Here is a 16,863-nt window from a genome sequence, read left to right as displayed (position 1 = left end):
CCTCGTTGCAATCTAACTTTCAGAAGATTCAAGACATATTACACAAAGCACAGGAAGACTACCAGAAACAGTACGATCGGGGCAGAAACGCAAACCCAAAGTTTGACTTAGGAGACGAGGTCTGGCTGTCCACCATTAATCTTAGATTACCATTGCCATCTCGATAGCTTGGACCTAAGTTCATTGGGCCTTTTCAAGTCAAGAGGATCATTAACCCTGTGGCTGTGGAGCTGGCACTTCCCAAGACATATCGGATTCATCCTGTTTTCCATGTGTCACTATTGAAGCCTGTGGTGCCTAGTCCTTTTCTGGGAAGAAGAGAGCCTCCTCCTCCGCCAGTCAGAATCGATGGCGAGAATGAATTCGAAGTGGAATCCATTCTAAGTTGTAGGAAGAAGGGCAGGCAGCTACAGTATCTGATTCAATGGAAGGGGTACCCACCTGAAGATAATTCTTGGGAGCCCGCTAGGAATCTGCACGCTCCACAGTTAATTCAAACTTTTCACCAAGATCATCCAGAATTGATGGCTAGCCTTGGCGTCCAGTGTCCGCCCTTAGGAGGGGGGCACTGTCAGGAGCCAGGGAGCGTCTCCGCTCGCCGGGCTCCGGTGCGCATGCGCGGGGGATTGGCGCTTCGCCGCACACCCGTCCGCGGCCTGATGGTGCGGCGCGCGCGGGTGCACGGTAGCGCGTCACACTGACGCGCTCGCCAGGCAGGGAGACTATATCTGATGGCTCCAGCGCCCAGTCGGGTTGCTGGTTTGTCCTCAGCTCTCCCTGTTCCCTGTGCCTGTTATAACCTCTGATATCTGCCTGCCTGTGTACTGAACCTTGGCTTGTCTAAAACTACTACTCTTCCGGATTGCCCTAAAACTACCTGCCTGATCTGTGTACCGAACCCTGGACTGTTTAACCACTACTCTGCTGGACTGTCCTAATTACCTGCCTGATCTGTGTACCAAACCCTGGCCTGTTTAACCCCTACCCTGCTGGACTGTCCTAATTACCTGCCTGATCTGTGTACCAAACCCTGGCCTGTTTAACCACTACTCTGCTGGACTGTCCCAATTACCTGCCTGATCTGTGTACCAAACCTTGGCCTGTTTAACCACTACACGACTGGACTACCTGATACCCTGATCACTACCTGCTAGATACCTAACCTCTGCTTGTTATTCCAGTCCTGCCTCTGCCTTACTCCGCCCTGATCTCCGGTCCCTCCTGCGGATCCCAGGACACCCGCTTCCAGTTTAGGAACCTGCTATCTTCCGGAAGCCCGTGCCTCCGCGTGCCCTCAGCTTCCTGTACCCATTTCGGGGGTCTGGGTGCGCGTGGTCGTAAGGGCGAGCTGCTCTCGGCATCTCGGCCTCGGTGAGTATTAGTCCGTGACACTATGAATCCACAGCATTTCAAGTTTGGAAATTTCACGTACCAGAGAACTACCCCTCCATTTAAGGCTATATTTATCAATGCCCAAAAAAAGGGTGTTAGAGGGATCCCTGTTATGGACCAAACGGTAATGTTTTGATACTGAGTGTTTTTTAAAACCAGACTTAATATTTGTGACATGTTCATTGAGTCAAACTTGCAAGGGGCGTTTCGTTCTGCCTATATACTGCAGCCCACAGGGGCATTGCAGTAGATAGACCACGCCCCTAGTGGTACAGGTGATAAAAGGGCTGATGGCATGTTGTACCTGTGTGCTTGTGGACACAAAGCTGGTAGTCCTCCTATGTGTGCAGCTACTAACAGAACACACACGACGCTGCACTGATAAAATCCAGTCAACTGGTCAAAAAATGTCAGTTTTTTAGTGGGAGGGTCCAATATATTGGGGGCCACTCTATTTCTAAGAGAGCTAGCTCCCTTAAATACAATCTGGGGTTTTTCAGGTAGAACACCTTTCAGAATTCTATCATTATTGAAGATATGCCAGTGTTTCGAAATGATCTGTTTGATAGTCTTATGCTGAAGTGAGTATGTGGTCACAAACGGAACCCCTGATTCAGATATTGTATTTAGTCTAGGTGTTTTTTCCGAAGTAAAGATTCCCTATTCAGACCCTGAATCTCATTTAGTACAGGCGTTAAGGACTCAATAGTATACCCCCTGTCGAGGAATCTGCTAGTGAGAATAGCGGCTTGGGTTGAAAACATCTGTGGGTCAGAACAATTCCTTCGTAACCTCAAATACTGGCTTTTAGGTATTGAACTAAGCCAGGGACAGTGATGGCAACTGTCCATTGAGATTTAGGAGTTACGGTCGGTTGTTTTAAAAAAGGTAGACATGGACAAAACACCATCCTCAATGGACAGCGTGAGATCCAGGAAATGTATCTGTGATTGACTCATCTCGTAACTCAATTATATGCCACATTTGTTCGAGTTCAGAGAGGACATAAAATCCTATAAGTCATGACCATCACCGTCCCATAGGAGGAGGATGTCATTAATATACCTAGCCCACGGGATAAGCTGGGGTTTCCTGTGGGTATAGATGACATCCTCCTCCCATCTGGCCATAAAAAGGTTGGCCAAGCTGGGGGCATATTTGGCCCCCATGGCTACTCCCCGACACTGAAGAAAGAACTGATTAGAAAACCAAAAATAATTATGAGAAGCTGCGTATTCCAAATGCTCCATTAAGAAAGAAATCTGACAGGCTGGGAGTCCTGAATCTCTATCCAGGAAGCCCTTAACCGCTTCAAGACCCAGGGCATGGGGAATGATGGTGTACACAGACGTGACATCTGCAGTCACCATCCATACACCTGGAGTCAGATCAACAGCTAAAAGGAGATTCAAAACCTGCCAGGAATCCTTCAGATAGGACGGCATATTGCGAACTAAAGGCTGTAGGTAAAAATCAATGTATCTGCCCACCCGGGATGTAATAGAGTCAATACCATTCACAATGGGATGTCCCAGGGGGCAGACAGGGTTCTTATGAACCTTCGGCAGGTAATAGATAGTCGGCATCCTTGGTGCCTTAGGCACCAAAAACAAGCTCTCTTTTTTATTTAAAATACTTGCTGACAAATCTCTAGAGATAATTTTCTCCAAATCTTTTTTAAAACCTTTTATAGGATCAGAGGGGAGTGGGATGTAAGTCTCAGTATCACCAAGGATCCTGCCCATTTCAGTCAAATAATCCTTGCGATCAAGAACCACAACTCCACCCCCCTTATCTGCAGGTCTAATGACCAAATTTTTGTTTTTACACAGTGAGTCAACGCCCTCTTGGATGATTTTGGGGTTCCTAGCCTTCCTAATTTCTAAATTCTCAAGATCTCTTAAAACGACATCCCTAAACACCTTCAAGGATGGCGCAAGAACACCAGGGGGGTTAAAAAGGGATGCATTCGCCAGTCCAGAGTGAACAATGTCATTGGACACCAAATTATCAGTACTAATGGGATTACTAGACATGTACCTCTTAATGTTTAGTTTGCGAACAAACTTATGCAGATCCATGTACGTTTGGAATTTATCCAAACTCCTAGGAGGAGCAAAATTAAGACCTTTGTCTAATACGGCTTTTTCGGGGGGTAGTGAGGGTCTGCGTGCTGAGATTGAAAATACCTTTGGCAGTTACACTTTGGGCCTTTTTAATTGCTCGCAAATGCCTCCCCCCTCTAACTCCTCGCTTTTTTCTGCCGGTCTTTTTTGACCTTGATTGGGTCTGGAAAAACCCCAGTCCATTCGGGACCAGGTGCCTACGTTGGGTGTATCTCCATTGGGGGTCTGGTGTGACAACAGGGAATCATCTCTCGATTGGAAACCCGGGGGTCTAACTTGACCATAATCCTCACCAAAAGCATTTCTATCCCTAAGCGGGAAGAAACTATTCTGAGTGGGTATATTATAGTCCCAACCTTGAGAGTCCTGATATGGCGTGTCATAGAAAGAATCGCCATTATGGCCAAACTTCCACCATTCAGAACTCAGGTGAAGTTAGACCCCCGGGTTTCCAATCGAGAGACGATTCCCTGTTGTCACACCAGACCCCCAATGGAGATACACCCAACCGTAGGCACCTGGTCCCGAATGGACAGGGGAGTTGGGGTTTTTCCAGACCCAATCAAGGTCAAAAAAGACCGGTAGAAAAAAGCGAGGAGTTAGAGGGGGGAGGCATTTGCGAGCAATTAAACAGGCCCAAAGTGTAACTGCCAAAGGTATTTTCAATCTCAGCACGCAGACCCTCACTACCCCCGAAAAAGCCGTATTAGACAAAGGTCTTAATTTTGCTCCTCCAGGAGTTTGGATAAACTCCAAACGTACATGGATCTGCATAAGTTTGTTCGCAAACTAAACATTAAGGGTACATGTCTAGTAATCCCATTAGTACTGATAATTTGGTGTCCAATGACATTGTTCACTCTGGACTGGCGAATGCATCCCTTTTTAACCCCCCTGGTGTTCTTGCGCCATCCTTGAAGGTGTTTAGGGATGTCGTTTTAAGAGATCTTGAGAATTTAGAAATTAGGAAGGCTAGGAACTCCAAAATCATCCAAGAGGGCCTTGACTCACTGTGTAAAAACAAAAATTTGGTCATTAGACCTGCAAATAAGGGGGGTGGAGTTGTGGTTCTTGATCGCAAGGATTATTTGACTGAAATCGGCAGGATCCTTGGTGATACTGAGACTTACATCCCACTCCCCTCTGATCCTATAAAAGGTTTTAAAAAAGATTTGGAGAAAATTATCTCTAGAGGTTTGTCAGCGGGTATTTTAAATAAAAAAGAGAGCTTGTTTTTGGTGCCTAAGGCACCAAGGATGCCGACTATTTATTACCTGCCGAAGGTTCATAAGAACCCTGTCTGCCCCCCGGGACGTCCCATTGTGAGTGGTATTGACTCTATTACGTCCCGGGTGGGCAGATACATTGATTTTTACCTACAGCCATTAGTTCGCAATATGCTGTCCTATCTGAAGGATTCCCGGCAGGTGTTGAATCTCCTTTCAGGTGTTGATCTGACTCCAGGTGTATGGATGGTGACTGCAGATGTCACGTCTCTGTACACCATCATTCCCCATGCCCTGGGTCTTGAAGCGGTTAAGGGCTTCCTGGATAGAGATTCAGGACTCCCAGCCTGTCAGATTTCTTTCTTAATGGAGCATTTGGAATACGCAGCTTCTCATAATTATTTTTGGTTTTCTAATCAGTTCTTTCTTCAGTGTCGGGGAGTAGCCATAAGGGCCAAATATGCCCCCAGCTTGGCCAACCTTTTTATGGCCAGATGGTAGGAGGATGTCATCTATACCCACAGGAAACCCCAGCTTATCCTGTGGGCTAGGTATATTGATGACATCCTCCTCTTATGGGACGGTGATGGTCATGACTTACAGGATTTTATGTCCTCTCTGAACTCGAACGAACGTGGCATACAATTGAGTTACGAGATGAGTCAATCACAGATACATTTCCTGGATCTCACGCTGTCCATTGAGGATGGTGTTTTGTCCACGTCTACCTTTTTTAAAACAACCGACCGTAACTCCTACATCTCAATGGACAGTTGCCATCACTGTCCCTGGCTGAGTTCTATACCTAAAAGCCAGTATTTGAGGTTACGAAGGAATTTTTCTGACCCACAGATATTTTCAACCCAAGCCGCTATTCTCACTAGCAGATTCCTCGAGAGGGGGTATACTATTGAGTCCTTAACGCCTGTACTAAATGAGATTCAGGGTCTGAATAGGGAATCTTTACTTCGGAAAAAACACCTCGACTAAATACAATATCTGAATCAGGGGTTCCGTTTGTGACCACATACTCACTTCAGCATAAGAGCAACTTCAGCATAAGAGCATCAAACAGATCATTTCGAAACACTGGCATACCGTCAACAATGATAGAATTCTGAAAGGTGTTCTACCTGAAAGACCCCAGGTTGTATTTAAGGGAGCTAGCTCTCTTAGAAATAGAGTGGCCCCCAATATATTGGACCCTCCCACTAAAAAACTGACGTTTTTTGACCAGTTGACTGGATTTTATCAGTGCAGGCGTTGTCGTGTGTGTTCTGTTAGTAGCTGCACACATAGGAGGACTACCAGCTTTGTGCCCACAAGCACACAGGTACAACATGCCATCAGCCCTTTTATCACCTGTACCACTAGGGGCGTGGTCTATCTACTGCAATGCCCCTGTGGGCTGCAGTATATAGGCAGAACAAAACGCCCCTTGCAAGTTCGACGCAATGAACATATCACAAATATTAAGTCTGGTTTTGATACACTCAGTATCAAAACATTACCGTTTGGTCCATAACAGGGATCCCTCTAACACCCTTTTTTTGGGCATTGATAAATATAGCCCTAATTGGAGGGGTAGTTATCTGGTACGTGAAATTTCCAAACTTGAAATGCTGTGGATTCATAGGGTTAAAACATATACACCTTATGGGTTAACTATAGAGGTTGATGTTAATGCTTTATAGATAATTCCTAGCCCCCTTGTTTGTTACGGTCTGAATTATGATTTCTGTGTTTTTTTCTCTTGTTCCTCTAAACTTGATCTGAGTCACGTTGGTGGGTTTATTACTATGAATTTGTATTCTATTTTCTTTTATTATTTTATTATAATTTGGCTTGTCCTAGAAGCCCATAGACAAGATTATTACAAAGGCGGTTGTCTATGATTAGGCCTGTGTAATTTTCATTATGAATATATTTAATGTCAATTTTAAATTATTTTTTTTATATAAATCTTATCTTATCTAAGACCTTCTCATTCTTTTCATATAATTTTCACTATTTTTATTTTTAGTTTTTATATTTGTTGCCATTTTTATTAGGAATTAGGCAAAATATTCACTTAGTTTATAATATTAATTTATAAATATTTTCTTACTCCATATATTGATCTACTTTTCAATATAGTAGATTCACTCTCTTTCTTGCTCTATTATCTTGTCACATGCACATTTACACTTTAAAACAAAAAAACAAAACTTTTTTTCTATTATTGGTTGTGTGTAATTATGCACTCCATTCTTCACACACTGGATTTCCATTTAATCCAACATGGATCCCTCATATTTAATAACTTTTAAGAGTCCCTGGTCCATCCGGGTATTTATCTACTTCCTGGTACTATTTATATATTATTTCTTTCACATCCATTATTAATAAGATTCATATAGTGCAAATCGATTTTTTGGCCGTTTTTGCATTATTAACACTGGCACCTAGTTTGAGTTAGCATCTCTTTGGTGCTAAGTTTTTTTCTTTTTCTTTTCCTTTTCGCTTAAATAAAATTTTTTTTTTCCACACATTACTTGTAAATTAGGATTGGTTGCCCATTCCTAAGATGGCATCTTGAGACTCTGCCTACGGGACTCAGAACGAGGCTTGGTAGTATGTTATAAGGTGGTGGTTCAGCACGCTTCCCGTTCCCCATTGATAACGTCATTTATGACGAAACGTGTCTGGAGCAGGATACGTGCTGACGTCACCATGCTTTCGTGTTTGGAGGACGGGTTACCGTTTGTAGCCGGCTGCCTCTATTTCTATGCAATGTTTTAAACCTTTTTATGTAAGTACATTACTTAATTTATTAAACTATTAGTAGTGACAATATTACGCTATGGATGGCTTTCTTCCCTCTGTTTATGGCTGGGTCTTGGGACTCTGATCAAGGTCGTGTGGCGTCAGGAGCGTTCTGAGCATTCATCTAACCATCCAGCTTTTAGCCCATCAGCTGATCTTCTTTACAAGCAAAGGCCCTGGCTGGGTTTAAGCCGTCTGCCCGTCTTTGCTTGCCAGCTGGTAAGCAGGTTTCTTCTTAAGGTGGTGGCACGTTTGATTTGATTTGGTTCACCCTGGTGTTTGATTCCATAGATTGAACTGTTTACTGATTTATCCACGAGCAATTGTATGGACTTTCCATTTATTAGCGCAGCTTCCCTTCCCTTTCCATTAATTATTTTGTATTGCAATTTTTCCACTGCTGCATCAGTGGAACTTTAATGGTTAATATCTTGTGATTCCTGTTTTAACCCCCTGTGAGATGTGATTATTTGACCCAGGTTTTGATCATCTCCATCTGTAACCAATTAATGAGATGATTTTTTTAATTAACCACTTCCCGCTCGCCAGCCGTCATATGACGGCCCTCCAGAACGACGGCTCTCGCGCGCTTGTGGGGGAGCGCATCACAGCAATCGGTGGTGTGGTGTATCATGTGTCAGTCTGACACACCGCTACACCGATCTCGGCAAAGAGCCTCTGATGGAGGCTCTTTACCATGTGATCAGCCATGTCCAATCACAGCTGATCACGATTTAAACAGGAAGAGCCGTTGATCGGCTTTTCCTTACTCGCGTCTGACAGATGTGAGGAGAGCCGATCGGTGCGCCCCTAATAGGGGGGTCTGTGCTGATTGTTTATCATGAGGTGCTACTGCCGCTACATTGCTGAATAGTATTTTTACATTGTTGGACTATGCTGCTACTGCGAGCGAGTTTGGCTTGCAGTTGTAGAGTGGTCTCATTAAAATCAATAGGCGAGTTTGATAGGAGATGCTGCCTGTCAAACTCTGCAGGCTCCAAGCTGTCCATTGAGCTCAGTGCCTCTGACAAGAAGTGACGAGAGGCATTGTGAGCTCATCGTCTCAGTCTGCTGCAAACAGAGTATGCCAGCTTGTATTTAACCCCTTCCCGCCGAGCGTACGCAGATGTGCGTACTCGGCTTTCCGGGGTTATACCGGGATGATCCCCGCAGCTGCAGGCATCATCCTGGTACCGTTGTTTAGAGCCGGCGATTGGCTATCCAAGTATAACAACCGATGCGGCTAAAAGCCACTCGGCTGTTATACTGGAGCAGCGGGAGGGGACTCCCCCCCTCCCGCCGCCTCCCACCGCTCTTACCGGGCCTTCCGTTCGTTCGGTAGGCCCAGTGGCCAATTGGCTGTCTCCGGCGGCTGGAACGAAGCTGTGGGTGGCTTCGTTCCAGCCTTCTAATTGTAAACGCGGAAGTGACGTCATGACGTCACTTCCCGTTTACTCGGCTGCCAATGGCGCCGATTTAAAAAAAATACACAGTATTCAGAATCGCCGTTTTTGGCGATCTGAATACTTTGAAGTGCAAAGGGTACCTGTCACCACCTATTACTGTCACAAGGGATGTTTACATTCCTTGTGACAGCAATAAAAGTCATCAATTTTTTTTTTTAACACAATTTATACATATATAAGTAATAATTAAAAAAAAAAATGTTTTAAAGCGCCCCCGTCCCTGCGAGCTCGCGCAGCAAAGAAAACACATACGGAAGTCGCGTCCGCATATGTAAACGGTGTTCAAATCACACATGTGAGATATTGCCGCGATCATCAGAGCGAGAGCAATAATTCTAGCACTAGACCTCCTCTGTAACGCTAACCTGGTAACCATAAAAAAAATTTAAAGCGTCGCCTGTGGAAATTCTTAGGTACCATCGTTTTTCGCCATTCCACGAGTGCGTGCAATTATAAAGCGTGACATGTTTGGTATCTATTTACTCAGCGTAACATCATCTTTCACATTATACAAAAAAATTGGGGTAACTTTACTGTTTGGATTTTTTAAAATTCATGAAAGTGTCCCTTTTCCCAAAAATTTGCGTTTAAAACACAGTTGCACAAATACCGTGTGATATAAAATATTGCAACAATCGCCATTTTATTCTCTAGATTCTCTGCTAAATATATATATATATATATATATATATATATATATATATATATATATATATATAATTTTTGGGGGTTCTAAGTAATTTTCTAGCAAAAAATACGGATTTTAACTTATAAACACCAAATTTCAAAAATAGGCTTAGTCATGAAAGGGTTAAACTGGCCGCTTTGTATGTAGCTTCTGACAGGCTGCGCAAGGAGCCCCATATCTCTGGAACCATAGATGATAGGAACCCCGAATTTTGACCAGTGGTGGAGTAGGTCTTCAGCTACCAAATTTGGGGTCTCTGTGACACCTGGTCACCGAGCCACGACCCTCGAAGTCGATCAATTTTTTTTTTTCGGCAAATGGACCTATCTTAACCACTTGTCGACCGCTGTCAGCACATATACGTCAGCAGAATGGCACGGCTGGGCAAAGTAACGTACCTGTACGTTACTTTGTATTTCCCACCGTGCACGTGCGCATGCACGCCGCCTGCTGCGGGCTCCGTGACCGTGCCCGGGGGGGCGGACTCGATCGTCGCTGGGATACCCGCGATCGTGTCATGGAGCTAAAGAACGGGGAGATGCCGATGTAAACAGCATCTCCCCGTTCTGCCTAGTGACAGGACACCGATCGTCTGCTCCCTGTCATCGGGAGCAGCGATCAGTGTCATGTCACTGCTAGCCCATACCCTCCACAGTTACAATCACTGCCCAGGACACACTTAACCCCTCCCCGCCCCCTAGTGGTTAACCCCTTCACTGCCAGTGACTTTTTTTACAGTAATCAATGCAATTTTATCATTGATCGCTGTATTAATGCCAATGGTCCCAAAAATGTGTCAAAATTGTCTGATGTGTCTGCAATAATGTCGCAGTCATGATAAAAATCGCTGATCGCTGCCATTACTAGTAAAAAAAAAAAATATTAATAAAAATGCCATAAAACTATCCCCTATTTTGCAGACGCTATAACTTTTGCACAAACCAATCAATAAACACTTATTGTGATTTTTTTTTACCAAAAATATGTCGAAGAATACGTATCGGCCTAAACTAAGGGAAAAAAATGTTTTTTTTTATATATTTTTGGGGGATATTTATTATAGTAAAAAATAATGACCGCAGAGGTGATCAAATACCACCAAAAGAAAGCTCTATTTGTGGGAAAAAAAGGACGTCAATATTGTTTGGGAGCCAAATCGCAGGACAGTGCAATTGTCAGTTAAAGCAACGCAGTGCTGAATCGCAAAAAGTGCTCTAGTCAGGAAGGGGGTAAATTCTTCCGAGGCTGAAGTGGTTAAGGTAAAGGGCCTGGAGCTGCAGCTCCAATAGCCCCTATGTTAATTCGGCCCTGATCAGGGGAGGTAGAAGTCGGGAGACCTCCACTGGTCAGCACCTGGGAGCATGTCTGGGTTTTTGCACTTTCTAGCTTGAAAATAGAACATACATTATTGTTTCCTAGGTATATCTGCTTTCTTGAGACTTATGCCCCATACACACGATCGGACTTTCGGACAACAAAACCGTGGAATTTTGTTCGAAGGTTGTTGGCTCCAACTTGTCTTGCATACACACGGTCACACAAATGTTGGCCAACAATTGCGAACGTAGCAACGTACAAGACGTACGGCGAGCCGATAAAAAGGAAGTTCAATAGTGATGCGTGATTCCGAGCATGCGTGTTTGTACTTTGGACTTTTGTACACACGATCGGAAAATCCGACAACCAATGTCGATGGAGCATACACACGGTCGGACTTTCCGCCAACAAGCTCACATCCAACATTTGTTGTCAGAAAATCTGATCTTGTGTACGAGGCATAATAGTTATGATAAGGCAGGCACTGCCAGAGAATCATGCTGACATGACTTTTTGGCATGACATAGCGTTTTTGTATCCTGTTCTTCTCTACTAAATGAGTGCACTCAAGAGGAAGGCCTACTTTCCCCTTGAATTTCCCTAGAATTTCATATTTAACAATATCCAATTGTGTTTTATTTGGCTGTTATTTTGACAAATAAATCTGGAAGTGATCACAGCTATTTGGTTGTCTCATTTTCTGACAAATAAATGTCTTTTGTGAAGTTACACTATCATCACAAAATTCAAAAACTGATTTTTTTTTTCCCCAGTGATGTTTCAGCTGTGACTTCTGACTCTCCCAGTAAAAGATTTATGCAATATTATTTAATTCCCCTGGCTCAAGTAAAAGAGGATTCTAAATTCATGCCATTTGAGTAAATAAATGACACACTATTCTAATTTTCTTTCACTACAAAAAAAGGAAATTCTAAATTGTAGATATTAATTGCTCAGAGTAAAGTTTATCATACACTAAGCAATTTTCTTTCCACAGGTAGAAGGAAAGAAAATCGTTTGGTTCTCCCTTCGAAAAAGTCAGTGTTAACGGGGGAATCCCTCCTGCTGCCCTATTGCATTCTGACAGCTGCCGGCTATAATCGTACGGAAAAAAAAACTGACATGCTGGTTGTACTGAAGTCGATTGATAAGGCCCGTACACACGATCGGAATTTTTGACAACAAACATGCAAATGAGCTGTTTTGGAGCAACATCCGACTGTGTGTACGCTCCATCGGACAAACTTTTTCTGTTTCCATCGGACTTTTGTTGGCTGTGCGAACGGACAAACTTTCCGGCAACAAAAGTCCGATGGAGCAAAGTCCAATCATGTGTACACAAAAGCATCAGACTTTTGTACAAACTACAGTACGCGGCCGCGAGAATGTTTCCAGCGCAAACCCATCGCGCTGGTTCTCAGCGACAGGGTACTGTACATCTCGCGCTGGCTGCAATAGGAAAAACACATTTTCCTACTGTGGCGAGCGCGAGAGGGAATTCCCCTCTGGGGGCATACCAGGCCCTTAGGTCTGGTATGGATTTTAAGGGGAACCCCCTACACCGAAAAAAACGGTGTGGGGGTCCCCCCAAAATCCATACCAGACCCTTATCCGAGCACGCAGCCCGGCCGGTCAGGAAAGGGGGTGGGGACGAGCGAGCGCCCCCCCTCCTGAGCCATACCAGGCCGCATGCCCTCAACATGGGGGGTGGGTGCTTTGGGGAGGGGGCATCCTGCGCCCCCCCACCCCAAAGAACCTTGTCCCCATGTTGATGAGGACAAGGGCCTCTTCCCAACAACCCTGGCCATTGGTTGTCGGGGTCTGCGGGAGGAGGGCTTATCGGAATCCGGGAGCCCCCTTTAATAAGGGGGCCCCCAGATCCCGGCCCCCCCACCCTATGTGAATGAGTATGGGGTACAGCGTACACACTACAACTGGTGTGGTGGTGATTAGGGACACTGTGAGTGGGTGGCTGTGATTATGGACATGACTGGTGACAGCATGTTAAAACACCCAAAAACGATATATATTTTTTTCGTTACAATTATTATTTTTTCATTTATATATTTTTTTTACATACTGTCTCCAGAGTAGCACAGTGTCACCATTAGTTTGGGCCAAACTTTCGCCGTTCGGACGTTCGGCGAACAGCCAAACAAACGGGTCGTTCAGCCCCCGAACCAACCACAATGCATTGCGGCGCTGAACAGTGCATTGCATGCCCTGATTGGCTGAAGCAGTGAAAGTTTTAGCCAATCAGGGCACAGAGCACTGTCAGAGTCATGATTAGACACTGTCATCATAACTTTATCCAATCATGGCTCATTCCCTCCCCACAGTATAAAAGTATTCTTTCAATGGCAGCCATTTTCAGTGTGATTTCGGCGTCGAGAGAGATAGAACAGGGCTCTTTTAGTTAGTTAGTGTGCTATACTGTGCTATTTTGTTTCAATTGTCAGTGTAGAATATTAGTTTAGTGTCAGTCTAGGGATAGTGTAAGTGTAGCGAGGAGGACCATCATTCAGCTTTGCATAGTGTGCAGCTAGAGTAGGGACAGCTCAGATAGTTTCACTGTAGTATAGTGAGACCGTGTCATTCATACATACATTAGTGTAGAGTAGGGACTGCTCAGATAGTTTCAGTGTAGTGTAGTGAGACCGTGTCAGTAATCTTTACATTAGTGTATAGCTAGAGTAGGGACAGTTCAGATAGCGTCAGTGTAGTGATGGTTGAACACCATCTATTTGATTGTGTTACTGCCAGTTTAACGTCATTTTCTTCTGTGTGTGTTACTGCCAGTTTAACGCCATATAGTTTTGTGTGCGTTACTGCCAATTTAACGCCATATAGTTCTGTGTGCGTTACTTCCAGTTTAACGCCATATAGTTTTGTGTGTGTTACTGCCAGTTTAGCGCCATATAGTTCTGTGTGCGTTACTGCCAGTTTAACGCCATATAGTTCTGTGTGCATTACTGGCAGTTTAACGCCATATAGTTTTGTGCGTTACTGCCAGTTTAATGCCATTTACTTCTGTCGGTGTTACTGCCAGTTTAACGCCATATAGTTCTTTGTGCGTTACTGCCAGTTTAACGCCATATAGTTCTGTGTGCGTCACTGCCAGTTTAACGCCATATAGTTTTGTGCGTTACTGCCAGTTTAACGCTATATAGTTCTGTGTGCGTTACTACCAGTTTAACGCCATATAGTTTTGTGTGCGTTACTGCCAGTTTATCGCCATATAGTTTTGTGTGCATTACTGCCAGTTTAACGCTATAAAGTTTTGTGTGCGTTACTGCCAGTTTAACGCCATATAGTTCTTTGTGCGTTACTGCCAGTTTAACGCCATATAGTTCTGTGTGCATTACTGCCAGTTTAATGCCATATAGTTTTGTGCGTTACTACTAGTTTAACACCAAATAGTTCTGTGTGCATTACTGCCAGTTTAACGCCATATTGTTCTGTGTGCGTTACTGCCAGTTTAACGCCATATAGTTTTGTGTGTTACTGCCCGTTTAACGTCATTTACTTCTGTGTGCGTTACTGCCAGTTTAACGCCATATAGTTCTGTGTGCATTACTGCCAGTTTAATGCCATATAGTTTTGTGTGCGTTACTGCCAGTTTAACGCTATATAGTTTTGTGTGCGTTACTGCCAGTTTAATGCCATTTAGTTCTGTGTGCGTTACTGCCAGTTTAACGCCATATAGTTCTGTGTGTGTTACTGCCAGTTTAACGCCATATAGTTTTGTGTGCGTTACTGCCAGTTTAACGCCATATAGTTCTGTGTGCGTTACTTCCAGTTTAACGCCATATAGTTTTGTGTGTGTTACTGCCAGTCTAACGCCATATAGTTCTGTGTGCGTTACTGCCAGTTTAACGCCATATAGTTCTGTGTGCATTACTGGCAGTTTAACGCCGTATAGTTTTGTGCATTACTGCCAGTTTAATGCCATTTACTTCTGTCGGTGTTACTGCCAGTTTAACTCCATATAGTTCTTTGTGTGTTACTGCCAATTTAACGCCATATAGTTCTGTGTGCATCACTGCCAGTTTAACGCCATATAGTTTTGTGCGTTACTGCCAGTTTAACACCATATAGTTCTGTGTGCATTACTGCCAGTTTAACGCCATATAGTTCTGTGTGCGTTACTGCCAGTTTACCGCCATATAGTTTTGTGTGTTACTGCCAGTTTAACGCCATTTACTTCTGTGTGCGTTACTGCCAGTTTAATGCCATATAGTTCTGTGTGCGTTACTACCAGTTTAACGCCATATAGTTTTGTGTGCGTTACTGCCAGTTTATCGCCATATAGTTTTGTGTGCATTACTGCCAGTTTAACGCTATATAGTTTTGTGTGCGTTACTGCCAGTTTAACGCCGTATAGTTTTGTGCATTACTGCCAGTTTAACGCCATATAGTTCTGTGTGCATTACTGCCAGTTTAACGCCATATAGTTTTGTGCATTACTACCAGTTTAACACCATATAGTTCTGTGTGCATTACTGCCAGTTTAACGCCATATTGTTCTGTGTGCATTACTGCCAGTTTAACGCCATATAGTTTTGTGTGTTACTGCCAGTTTAACGTCATTTACTTCTGTGTGCGTTACTGCCAGTTTAACGCCATATAGTTCTGTGTGCATTACTGCCAGTTTAACGCCATATAGTTTTGTGTGCGTTACTGCCAGTTTAACGCTATATAGTTTTGTGTGCGTTACTGCCAGTTTAATGCCATTTAGTTCTGTGTGCGTTACTGCCAGTTTAACGCCATATAGTTCTGTGTGTGTTACTGTCAGTTTAACGCCATATAGTTTTGTGTGCGTTACTGCCAGTTTAACGCCATATAGTTCTGTGTGCGTTACTTCCAGTTTAACGCCATATAGTTTTGTGTGTGTTACTGCCAGTCTAACGCCATATAGTTCTGTGTGCGTTACTGCCAGTTTAACGCCATATAGTTCTGTGTGCATTACTGGCAGTTTAACGCCATATAGTTCTGTGTGCATTACTGGCAGTTTAACGCCATATAGTTTTGTGCATTACTGCCAGTTTAATGCCATTTACTTCTGTCGGTGTTACTGCCAGTTTAACGCCATATAGTTCTTTGTGCGTTACTGCCAATTTAACGCCATATAGTTCTGTGTGCGTCACTGCCAGTTTAACGCCATATAGTTTTGTGCGTTACTTCCAGTTTAACACCATATAGTTCTGTGTGCATTACTGCCAGTTTAACGCCATATAGTTCTGTGTGCGTTACTGCCAGTTTACCGCCATATAGTTTTGTGTGTTACTGCCAGTTTAACGCCATTTACTTCTGTGTGCGTTACTGCCAGTTTAACGCCATATAGTTTTGTGTGTTACTGCCAGTTTAACGCCATTTACTTCTGTGTGCGTTACTGCCAGTTTAACGCCATATAGTTCTTTGTGCGTTACTGCCAGTTTAACGCCATATAGTTCTGTGTGCTTTACTGCCAGTTTAACGCCATATAGTTTTGTGTGTTACTGCCAGTTTAACGCCATTTACTTCTGTGTGCGTTACTGCCAGTTTAACGCCATATAGTTCTGTGTGCATTACTGCCAGTTTAAAGCCATATAGTTTTGTACACATTACTGCCAGTTTAACGCTATATAGTTTTGTGTGCGTTACTGCCAGTTTAATGCCATTTAGTTCTGTGTGCAATACTGCCAGTTTAACGCCATATAGTTCTGTGTGCATTACTGCCAGTTTAACGCCATATAGTTTTGTGCGTTACTGCCAGTTTAACACCATATAGTTCTGTGTGCATTACTGCCAGTTTAACGCCATATAGTGCTGTGTGCGTTACTGTCAGTTTAACGCCATAAAGT

Source organism: Aquarana catesbeiana, linkage group LG05 (assembly GCF_042186555.1).
Source record: "Aquarana catesbeiana isolate 2022-GZ linkage group LG05, ASM4218655v1, whole genome shotgun sequence".
NCBI lineage: Eukaryota > Metazoa > Chordata > Amphibia > Anura > Ranidae > Aquarana > Aquarana catesbeiana.
This window is presented reverse-complemented; position numbering follows the sequence as displayed.